Source organism: Macaca thibetana, chromosome 9 (genome assembly GCF_024542745.1).
Source record: "Macaca thibetana thibetana isolate TM-01 chromosome 9, ASM2454274v1, whole genome shotgun sequence".
In the NCBI taxonomy this organism is placed as follows: domain Eukaryota; kingdom Metazoa; phylum Chordata; class Mammalia; order Primates; family Cercopithecidae; genus Macaca; species Macaca thibetana.
Genome location: NC_065586.1, coordinates 41,530,807 through 41,541,376, shown reverse-complemented (window position 1 = coordinate 41,541,376; position 10,570 = coordinate 41,530,807). Strand labels below are relative to the sequence as shown.

The following is a 10,570-nucleotide window of genomic DNA, read 5'->3' as shown; positions in this document are numbered from 1 at the left end:
TTTGTCAAAAAAAAAAAAAAAAACTAATTCCAAGAAAGAGAACGGAAAGAGTAAAGCAGGAGCTGTCAGAAGAGGTAAAAATGTCAGAAGAGAAAACTATGTAATTTGAGGCCAAATTACAGAAAATAGTTCCTGCAAAAATCAGATAGATATTTAGCACCATAGGAAGGGGGTGAAAATCAGATAGGTAGGTATCCTTAAGAAGTTGTGGCCTGCCAGGCGCGGTGGCTCACGCCTGTAATCCCAAGACTGGGAGGCCGAGGTGGGTGGATCACTTGCGGTCAGGCGTTCCAGAACAGCCTGGGCAACATGGCCAAACCCTGTCTCTCCCAAAAATGCAAAAAAATTAGCTGGGCATGGTGGCACGTGCCTGTAGTCCCAGCTACTCTGGAGGCTGAGGCAGGAGAATCGCTTGAATCCAGGAGGCAGAGGTTGCAGTGAGCCAAGATTGTGCCAGTGCACTCCAGCCTGGGCAACAAGTGCGAAACTCTGTCTCAAAAAAAATAAATAAATAAAAAATAAAAATAAATAAATAAATAGACTGCATCACAGCTCATGCTGTAGAAAGATGTTTCTGGAGAGAAAAATTCAAGTAGCCAATTTAAATCAAATATTAGGAAACTTAAACCAAAAGAGCTCACGCCTGTAATCCAAGCACTTTGAGAGGCTGAGTCAGGCAGATTACCTGAGGTCGGGAGTTCAAGACCAGCCTGGCCAACATGGTGAAACCCTGTCTCTACTAAAAATACGAAAATTAGCTGGGCGTGGTGGCACATGCCTGTAATCCCAGCTCCTCAGGAGGATGAGGCAGGAGAATTGCTTGAGCCCGGGAGACAGAGGTTGCAGTGAGCCAAGATTTTGCCACTGTACTCCAGCCTGGCCGACAGAGCAAGACTCTGTCTCAGAAAGAAAGAAAGAAAGAAAATTAAACCAAAAGACTAGTAATACTTCAGAAGTTAGGGACTGTCAAACCAGTTGCAAGAAGATATATTCATGCAATCTTTGTATTAAGAGTCTCTCTAGCTGGGCGCGGTGGCTCAGACCTGTAATCCCAGCACTTTGGGAGGACAAGGCCAGTGGATTGCTTGAGCCCTGGAGTTCAAGACCAGCCTGGGGAACATTGTGAGACCCGGTCTGTATTTTAAAAGTTTTTAAAACAAAAAACAAAACGAAAAAAAAACCTCTGAGCTAAGTGGACCTTTGATCCCCTCACTCAAATTTGACAGTTCTCCATTATTCATAAATGAGGTAATAGTTGTTGGAGATGGTCTTCTCTGAATGCAAGACTAGTACTTTGGCCTGATTATGAACTTCCTGCCGTCCTAAGGAGTCATCCCAGGTGTCCACTATATCTTTTTCAGCATTGAGTACTAGCACAGTCACATGTAGGCTTTCTTCCACAGTGAAGACTTGGCATCAATCAGAATGATGCCACAGGTCCTCGGCCTTTTCCACACTGGGCTCACTTTATCAACTGGCAAATGCTCATCCACACCTGGTCCACCTGGACTACCTCCTTATCTGTAGCCCTTTCACCTCTGTGCATAGAAATGTCTTACCTAAGCTCTGAAATCTAAACATTCACAGAGCACCTTGATGCTTGAGAGCATCTTCACAGAGGTATACCTTTAAGATCTATGGTTTAAAACAATTGAATTGCAAAATGTTGCTTGACCTGCCTGATTATTTCCTGTTGTTTATGTACATTGATTATTATCAAAAACTTTATTATTTTTTTTTTTTTTGAGACGGAGTCTCGCTCTTGTTGCCCAGGCTGGAGTGCAGTGGTGCAATCTCGTCTCACTGCAAGCTCTGCCTCCCGGGTTCACACCATTCTCCTGCCTCAGCCTCCCGAGTAGCTGGGACTACAGGCACCTGCCACTATGCCCTGCTAATTTTTTTGTATTTTTAGTAGAGACAGGGTTTCACCATGTTAGGCAGGATGGTCTTGATCTCCTGACCTCATGATCCATCTGCCTTGGCCTCCCAAAGTGCTGGGATTACAGGCGTGAGCCACCGCGCCTGGCCAAAAACTTAATACTTTTTAATAAATATTGTCAGGCATTTTTTTTTTTTTTTTTTTTTTGAGATGGAGTCTTGCTCTTGTCGCCTAGGCTGGAGTGCAATGGCACGGTCTTCGCTCACCGCACCATCTGCCTCCCAGGTTCAAGCGATTCTCCTGCCTCAGCCTCCCCAGTAGTTGGGATTAGAGGTGCCCACCACCAGGCCTGGCTAATTTTTGTATTTTTAGTAGCGATGGGGTTTCGCCACTTTGGCCAGGCTAAACTCGAACTCCTGACCTCATGATCCACCCGCCTTGGCCTCCCAAAGTGTTGGGATTACAGGCGTGAGTCACCGCGCCTGGCCAGTATTGTGAGTTTTAAAAAACAAGTTCCCCTCTAGAAACTCCTCATCCATACAATTGGTTACAGGTTTGGAGTGTTACAGAGGTTTTTAAATCTTCTACTTAGTAGTTCTTGAAAAATTACCTTACCTATTAAGCTGAGATTCCCCTTTCCCCCAGGACAGTGCCATTAAGTAGGCAGGGATCACCAAGGTTCAGAGATGTCTCTTGCTCAAAAATCATAGTATCTGTTAAATAGCAATAACTGTAGCTAACACATACTGCATTCTCACTATGCTTTGCACTATTCTACTTAATCCCATTGAAACCTCATAACAACCCAGCAGTAGATACTACCACCATTTGGCAGAAAGAAACTGAGTCACCCAGCTTCCAGATGGCTGAGCTGGAAGTTGTATGGGGGCTGGAGGCCCCATCTGATTCCAGGGTCCGTTCTCATCTACTGCATCTAGATCCTAGTAAGAAACGGGCTTTTCAGGCTGTCTCCTAAACCCCTCCTCTCGTCCCTTTCCCATCTGAGAGGAGAATGAAGTGAGAAAGCCAACTGACCTGTCTAGTCACAGTATAGTCCCTGTCCAAATGTCAGTTTTCTTCTTGAAGTGAGGTGCTCTAGGAGGCAGAGATAACCCAGGTGGGAAGAGGCAAATTCGGCAGTCACAGCCTTGTCTGGTTAATTTTCTTGACTAATATAGAAAAGTGCAACTTTGAAGCTGCTCTGATGCTCACTGAAGTGAGCTACCACCAGGAAGGCTGGACCCCTAGGTTATTTGCAGTTCTTTCAGAGAACTTGACAGTTCTTTCAAATAACATTTTTTACTATGTATTAAATAGTGAAAGAAGGATTATGGGATACCTGAGCTTGCTGGTTACTTGCTTGAATTGGTTTCTTTGCCCAATAAAAGACCACAGCTTGATTAGGTGGTAGTGGCTAGTGTTGGTGGAGTGGCTGCCCTTACTTTGCCCATTTCCCCAGCAGGCCAAGCAAGCAACTGAGGGCCTTACTTGGATGTTAGTAAGCTAAGTTCTAGCTCTTCACCCTTTTTTTTTTTTTTTTTTTTTTTTTTTTTTGATACAGAGTCTCACCCTGTCGCCCAGGCTAGAGTGCAGTGGCACGATCTGGGCTCACTGCAACCTCTGCCTGCCAGGTTCAAGCAATTTTTGGCTAATTTTTGTATTTTTATTTATTTACTTTTATTTTATTTATTTATATTTTGAGACGGAGTTTCCCTCTTGTCCCCCAGGCTAGAGTGCAATGGTGTGATCTCGGCTCACTGCAACCTCCGCCTCCCGCGTTCAAGCGATTCTTTTGCCTCAGCCTCCTGAGCAGCTGGGATCACAGGCACCCACCACCATGCCCAGCTACATTTTTTTTTTTTTGGTATTTTTACTAGAGATGGGGTTTTGCCGTGTTGGCCAGGGTTGTCTCGAACTCCTGACCTCAGGTGATCCACCCGCCTTGGCCTACCAAAGTGCTGGGATTACAGGCATGAGCTACCGCGCCCAGCCAATTTTTGTATTTTTAGTAGGGACAGGGTTTCACCATGTTGGCCATGCTGGTCTGGAACTCCCGATCTCAAGTGATCCACCTGCCTTGGCCTCTCAAAGTGCTGGGATTATAGGCAGGCATGAGCCACCACACCTGGCCAGCTCTTTCTTCATTCTAAGTCATCTTTTAGTCTGATCATGAGTTTTCCCACCAAAAACTGTACAGTTAGATGCCTTCATCTCTATGGAGCCTCAGGAGAGTCAGAAAACTTCATTTGGATCAAAATGTGCAAGGGACAGGACAGCATGCATTTTCTCTTTCTCTCTACCTTTCTTTTTCTCTTATTAACTTCCATTTTTAAAAAAAATTATGGAATATTTTAAACATACAGAAAATTGTAGATATATAACAAAGTTAACAGACATTTTGCTCTTTCCTTTTATTGTTTTTGGACAAAAGATTACAGATAGGCCAGGCGCGGTGGCTCCACGCCTGTAATCCCAGCACTTTGGGAGGCCGAGGCGGGCAGATCACAAAGTCAGGAGTTCGAGAACAGCCTGGCCAACATGGTGAAACCCCGTCTCTACAAAAAATACAAAAGTTAGCTGGGTGTGGTGGCATGTGCCTGTGCCTGTAATTCTAGCTTCTCGGGAGGCTGAGGGAGAAGAATCACTTGAACCCAGGAGGTAGAGGTTGCAGTGAGATTGTGCCACTGTACTCCAGCCTGGGCAACAGAGCAAGACTCTGTCTCAAAAAAAAAAAAAAAAAAAAAAAGATTACAGATAAACCAGCGCTCTGAGGTGCTTTTCGACTCTTTAAAAAGCATTACTGGGCCAGGCGCGGTGGCTCGTGCCTGTAATCCCAGCACTTTGGCAGGCTGAGGTGGACGGATCACCTGAGGTCAGGAGTTCGAGATCAGTCTGGCCAACACAGAGAAACCTGTCTCTACTAAAAATACAAAATTAGGCAGGCATGGTGGCATATGCCTGTAATCCCAGCTACTCGAGAGGGTGAGACAGGAAAATCGCTTGAACCCGGGAGGCGCAGGTTGCAGTGAGCAGAGATAGTGCTATTGCAGTCCAGCCTGGGCAACGAGAGTGAAACCCTTAAAAAAAAAAAAAAGAAAAAAAGAAAAACATTACTGGCCGGGTGCTGCAGCGGCTCACACCTGTAATCCCAGCACTTTGGGAGGCCGAGGCTGGCGGATCACAAGGTCAGGTGTTGGAGACCAGCCTGACTGACATGGTGAAACCCCATCTCTACTAAAAATACAAAAATTAGCTGGGCGTGGTGGCAGGCGTCTGTAATACCAGCTACTCGGGAGGCTGAGGCAGGAGAATCGCTTGAACCCAGGAGGCGGAGTTTGCAGTGAGCCGAGATTGAACCACTGCACTCCAGCCTGGGCAACAAGAGCAAGACTCAGTCTCAGAAAAAATAAATAAATAATAAAATAAAATGAAATAAAAAATAAAAAGCAGGCCAGGCGTGGTAGCTCACACCTATAATACCAGCACTTTGGGAGGCCAAGGTGGGCGGATCATGAGGTCATGAATTCGCGACCAGCCTGGCCAACATGGTGAAACCCCGTCTCTACTATAAATACAAAACTTAGCTGGGCGTGGTGGTGCACACCTGTAATCCCAGCTACTCCAGAGGCTGAGGCAGGAGAATTGCTTAAACCTGGGAGGCGGAGGTTGCAGTGAGCCGAGATCATGCCACTGCACTCCAGCCTGGGTGACAGAGCAAGACTCTGTCTCAGAAAAATAAATACATAAAAAGCATTGCTGTAAATATATTTTTTTCCTTTGGTAACTGAAACCACTCAGCCTGTGTCCTCTCCCTCTCACTCCCCCCGGAGGAGAAGAAACATCAATGGTGATAGCAACACCGGCTTCACACTCAGGAGAAAACTGCACCTCCTGTCGTTTCCGGGGCTCTACACTTTCACAGAAAGTTCTCTAGTAACCAGCTACAGAAATGATCCCTGAAAGCTGCCTAATTTTTGAGTGATAAAATATTTCTAAATTGGTCAGGCACAGTGGCTCACACCTGTAATCCCAGCAGTTTGGGAGGCTGAGGAAGGTGAATCACCTAAGATCAGGAGTTCGAGACCAGCCTGGCCAACAAGGTGACACCCCTTCTCTACTAAAAATACAGGCCTGGTGCGGTGGCTGACGCCTGTAATCCCAGTACTATGGGAGGCTTGAGGCAGGTGGATCACCTGAAGTCAGGATATCAAGACCAACCTGGCCAACATAGTGAAATCCCGTCTCTACTAAAAATACAAAAATCAGCTGGGCGTGGTGGCACACATCTGTAATCCCACCTACTCTGGAGGCTGAGGCAGAAAAATTGCTTGAACTCAGAAGGTGGAGGTTGCAGTGAGCCAAGTGCTCTACTGCACTCCAGCCTGAGCCACAGAGCGAGACTCCTCAAAAAAAAAAAAAAAAAAAACCTGAAGATAATTTTATACAGTCAATGGGGAGTATTGAAGTTTCAGGATCAGGGATTTAATTAAATTTGTGGCCCTTTAGGTAAATATCTTTAAAGAATATTGTTTCAGGCAATGTAGTTTGTGTGTGGGTGTGTGCTGTCTTGACTTGTTTTTAGGCTCTGGCTAAAAGTCAGTTCCTCTTCTTGAGCTGCCGATTATGTCTGCATCCCCAACCACCTCCGTTATCAGGCTCAAACACTAGGGACCATTATACACCCAGCCTAATCACTCCAGGGCCAGCTACTAGACAACTAGAGTCAGCCCCCATGTCCTTCAGCCCCCAGAAATTACTCAAATTAGCTAATCCCAAACCTGTTGGCCTTGCCTAACCCTTCTCTTCCTGCAAAAACCACAACAAAAGCTCTTCCGCAGTTCCCCCCTCACTCCCTCTGCCTAGTGACCCCTTCTGTTCCTGCTGAGTGGCCTTGTGTGAAGCCCCAGGGAAATGAGAGTACCAAACTAAAACTTGGGCCAACATGGTGGCTCACGCTTGTAATCCCAGCACTTTGGGAGGCAGAGGCAGGCAAATCACTTGAGGCCAAGAGTTCAAGACCAGTCTGGCCAACATGGTGAAACCCTGTCTCTACTAAAAATACAAAAATTAGCCGGGTGTGGTGGTGCGCGCCTGTAGTCCCAGATACTCGGGAGGCTGAGGAAGGAGAATCACTTGAAACTGGGAGGTGGAGGAGCAACCTCCTCTGAGAGTCTGGAGCGCCACTACTCTCCAGCCTGAGGAAGTGAAAGACTGTCTCAAAGAAAAAACAAAAACTAAAACTGTAAAACTTGTAAAACTGGTTTGTGACTCCTGTACTGCATCTAACCTCACCATACCTCACCTAAGGTAACCTGTTTTGTTTGTGTTTTTGTTTTTGAGACAGAGTCGCTCTGTTACCCAGGCTGGAGTGCAGTGGCTCCATCTTGGCTCACTGCAGCCTCCACCTCCCAGATTCAAGCAATTCTCCCACCTCAGCCTCCCAAGTACCTGGGATTACAGGCACATGCCACCACGCCCAGCTCATCTTTGTATTTTTAGTAGAGATGGGGTTCCACCATTCGTTAGCCAAGCTGGTGTAAAACTCCTGACCTCAAGTGATCCACCCACCTGGGACCCCCAAAGTGCTGGGATTACAGGCATGAGCCACTGTGCCTGGCCAAATCTGAGCTTTTTATAAAATCTTCATCATAATGGTTCTTAATAAAGTTGACTTTAAAGTTTTATTCCCTCCTACAACAGAGGGTGGGGAAAAAAGATAGTTCATAAAGATCAGTTGATCTTTTTAAAATAATTTTTAATTGACAAATAATTGTACATATTCATGGAGTACATAGTGATGTTTTGATACATGTAACGTATAGAGATCAGGATAATTAACATCCATCATCTCAAATAATTATCATTTTTTTGTGTTGGGAACATTCAATATTTTTCTCCTAGCTATTTGAAACTATTATGGTGAACCACAGTCATCCTATGGCACAGAAAATCAGATAGCTGTACTTATGTATATCCTTTAGCAAATCTCTCCTTATCCTTCCTTTCCCGCCACCATTCCTTTTTTAATTTTTTTTTTTTAATTTTTTTTACTTTTTGGAGACAGGGTCTCGCTTTTTCTCCCGGACTGGAGTGCATTGGCTCAGTCTGTGCTCACTGCAACCTCTGCCTCCCGCACTCAAGCGATCCTCCCATCTCTGCCTCCCGAGTAGCTGGGACCACAGGCTCTGGCCAGCACACCCCGCTAATATTTGTGTTTTTCTTTTTATAGAGACGCGGTCTCGCTATGTTGCCCAGGCTCATCTTGAACGGATTGCTCAAGCAATCCGTCCGTCTCCTTTTTCCAAAGTACTGGGATTACAGGCGTGAGCTACCATGCCCGGCCTTGTTTTTTAAATTATTTTTTTGTTGAAGGTCTCACTGTGTCGCCCAGGCTAGAGTGCAGTGGTGCGATCCCGGCTCACTGCAGCCTCGACCTCCCGGGCTCAAGCGATCTCTCCGTCCTCAGCCTCTCGGGTAGCTGGCACCACAGGCGTGTGCCACCACCATGCCCAGCTCTTTCCCAGTTTAACTGTGGTTAAAACTGGTGTTTGGGGGCAATGAGAGAGACCCGCGAAAAATGGGAAACAAGGGATAGGGCTGACCTCTTTTGCGGACAAAGAAAAATAAAACAAAGTTTCCTCAGAAAACTAAGTTGCCTCACAGCCGCCTGGTATCAGGAAGCACTGAGCCCGCCCAACGCGGGCTCCTCCCGGAGCAGGCCGCCCTTGTCCGCCCGGAGCTGGGGAGGGGGGGCGGCCGCGGGACCACGTGGCCCAGAGCGCCCTTCCTGCGCCGCCAGCGGTGGCGGGGCCGGGCGCGCCTGCTGAGCGGGGCGGGACGCGGACTCCCAGGCTCTGCAGAGAGCGGCTGCCACCGGCCTCTGATTTTTTCTTGAGACCTAGTCTGGCTCTGTGGCTCAGGTTGGAGTGCGGTGGTGTGATCACGGCTCACTGCAGCCTCAGCCTCTTCTCGCCTCAACCGCTCCGGTAGCTGGGACCACGAACGGGTGCTACCACCCCCGGCTACATTTTTTGTATTTTTAGTGGAGACGGGGGTCTCTCCATGTTGGCTAGGCTGCTCCCGAACTCCGGAGCTCAAGCGACCGACCGGCCTGCCTCGGCCTCCCAAAGTGCTGAGACTGCAGGCATGAGCCACCGCGCCCGGCCGAGAGCCTCTTTTGGCTACTCCTCGCCTTTCCGGGGCCAGGCGTGTGCAGCTCAGTGGAGAAGGGTCCCTGCCCTCTACGAGACGTCCTGGCTGCCGAGGTCAGAGGCGCGGAGAACGGGAGACCTGAGGTGCGTTCCAGCATGTTCCTGCAGCCCTCCACTCCCTCCCGCAGTTGCGTAACGTCAGATCCCTGAAACACATCTCAGATACGCTAGGCGTGACTGGTGGTGTTTCTCCCTTTGAACCCTGATAGATACAGGAGGCCACTAACAGAGATAAGGAATTGTACCATGTACTCCATACTTCAATAACTGGGTGCTTAGAGACGAGGCTGAGTTCTTACTGCTATCGTAACACCCACGGCAGAGGTTAACCTCCTATCTGACAAGTGGTCAACTTTTCTGCCTTCGGGAAGACTTGGGGCTAGGCTGAGGGAGATAATCTAGAACTTTTATAGTGATCCCGTGTACATTTCCCTAGAATGATGGATTAGGGTATAGGGATTAAATATACAATGTAGGCCGGGCGCGGTGGCTCAAGCCTGTAATCCCAGCACTTTGGGAGGCCGAGACGGGCGGATCACGAGGTCAGGAGATCGAGACCATCCTGGCTAACACGGTGAAACCCCGTCTCTACTAAAAAATACAAAAATCTAGCCGGGCGAGGTGGCGGGCGCCTGTAGTCCCAGCTGCTCGGGAGGCTGAGGCAGGAGAATGGCGTAAACCCGGGAGGCGGAGCTTGCAGTGAGCTGAGATCCGGCCACTGCAGTCCAGCCTGGGCAACAGACCAAGACTCCGTCTCAAAAAAAAAAAAAAAAAAAAAAAATATATATATATATATATACACAATGTATACTTTAATATACATTAAAAAGTTCTGGAAGGATATACCTCAAAATGTTTTTAGTGGTTTCTTTTTTCCCGTTTGGAACACTGGAACAACCCACTCTGTTATTTTAGCCCTGTCTCCTTCATTGCTTCTCCAAATTCAGGGACCTCACTGGAGCAAACTTGTTTGCAGGTCGTCTGGGCACCCTCTTGAAATAAATTGTCTCTCTTTGCTCTTACAGGTCTCAACTGCTTCTTACCAATGTTAATTCCACCGACTACTATCAGAATCTGATGAGCAATCCACTCATCAGATAAGCTGTTTCTACACTGTCCTGAATGACCATATTATAGATGCTGGGAAAAAAATTGTATTAAAGACTGAGTCAGTTGGGCATGGTGGCTCATGCCTGTAATCCCAGCACTTTGTGAAGCCGAGGTGGGAGCATTCATTGAGCCCAGCAGTTCAAAACCAGCCCTGGCAGCATAAGCGAGACCCTATCTCTACAAAAAAATTTTAAAATTAGCCAGGTGTGGTGGTGTATACCTATAGTCTTAGCTACTTGGGAAGCTGAGGTGGGAGGATTACTTCAGCCTAGGAGGTTGAGGTTGCAATGAGCTGGGATCACACCACTGCCCTTCAGCCTGGGTGACAGAGCAGGACCCTGTTTCTTAAAAAAAAAAAAAAGTCGTGGAC

General features: G+C 47.3%; 1 pseudogene; it reads right to left on the bottom strand.

Annotated features, from left to right (window-relative positions):
- Positions 1 to 5,668: 5,668 nt before the first annotated feature.
- On the bottom strand, positions 5,669 to 5,849 carry LOC126963525 (uncharacterized; annotated as a pseudogene).
- Between the last annotated feature and the right edge of the window lie 4,721 nt (positions 5,850 to 10,570).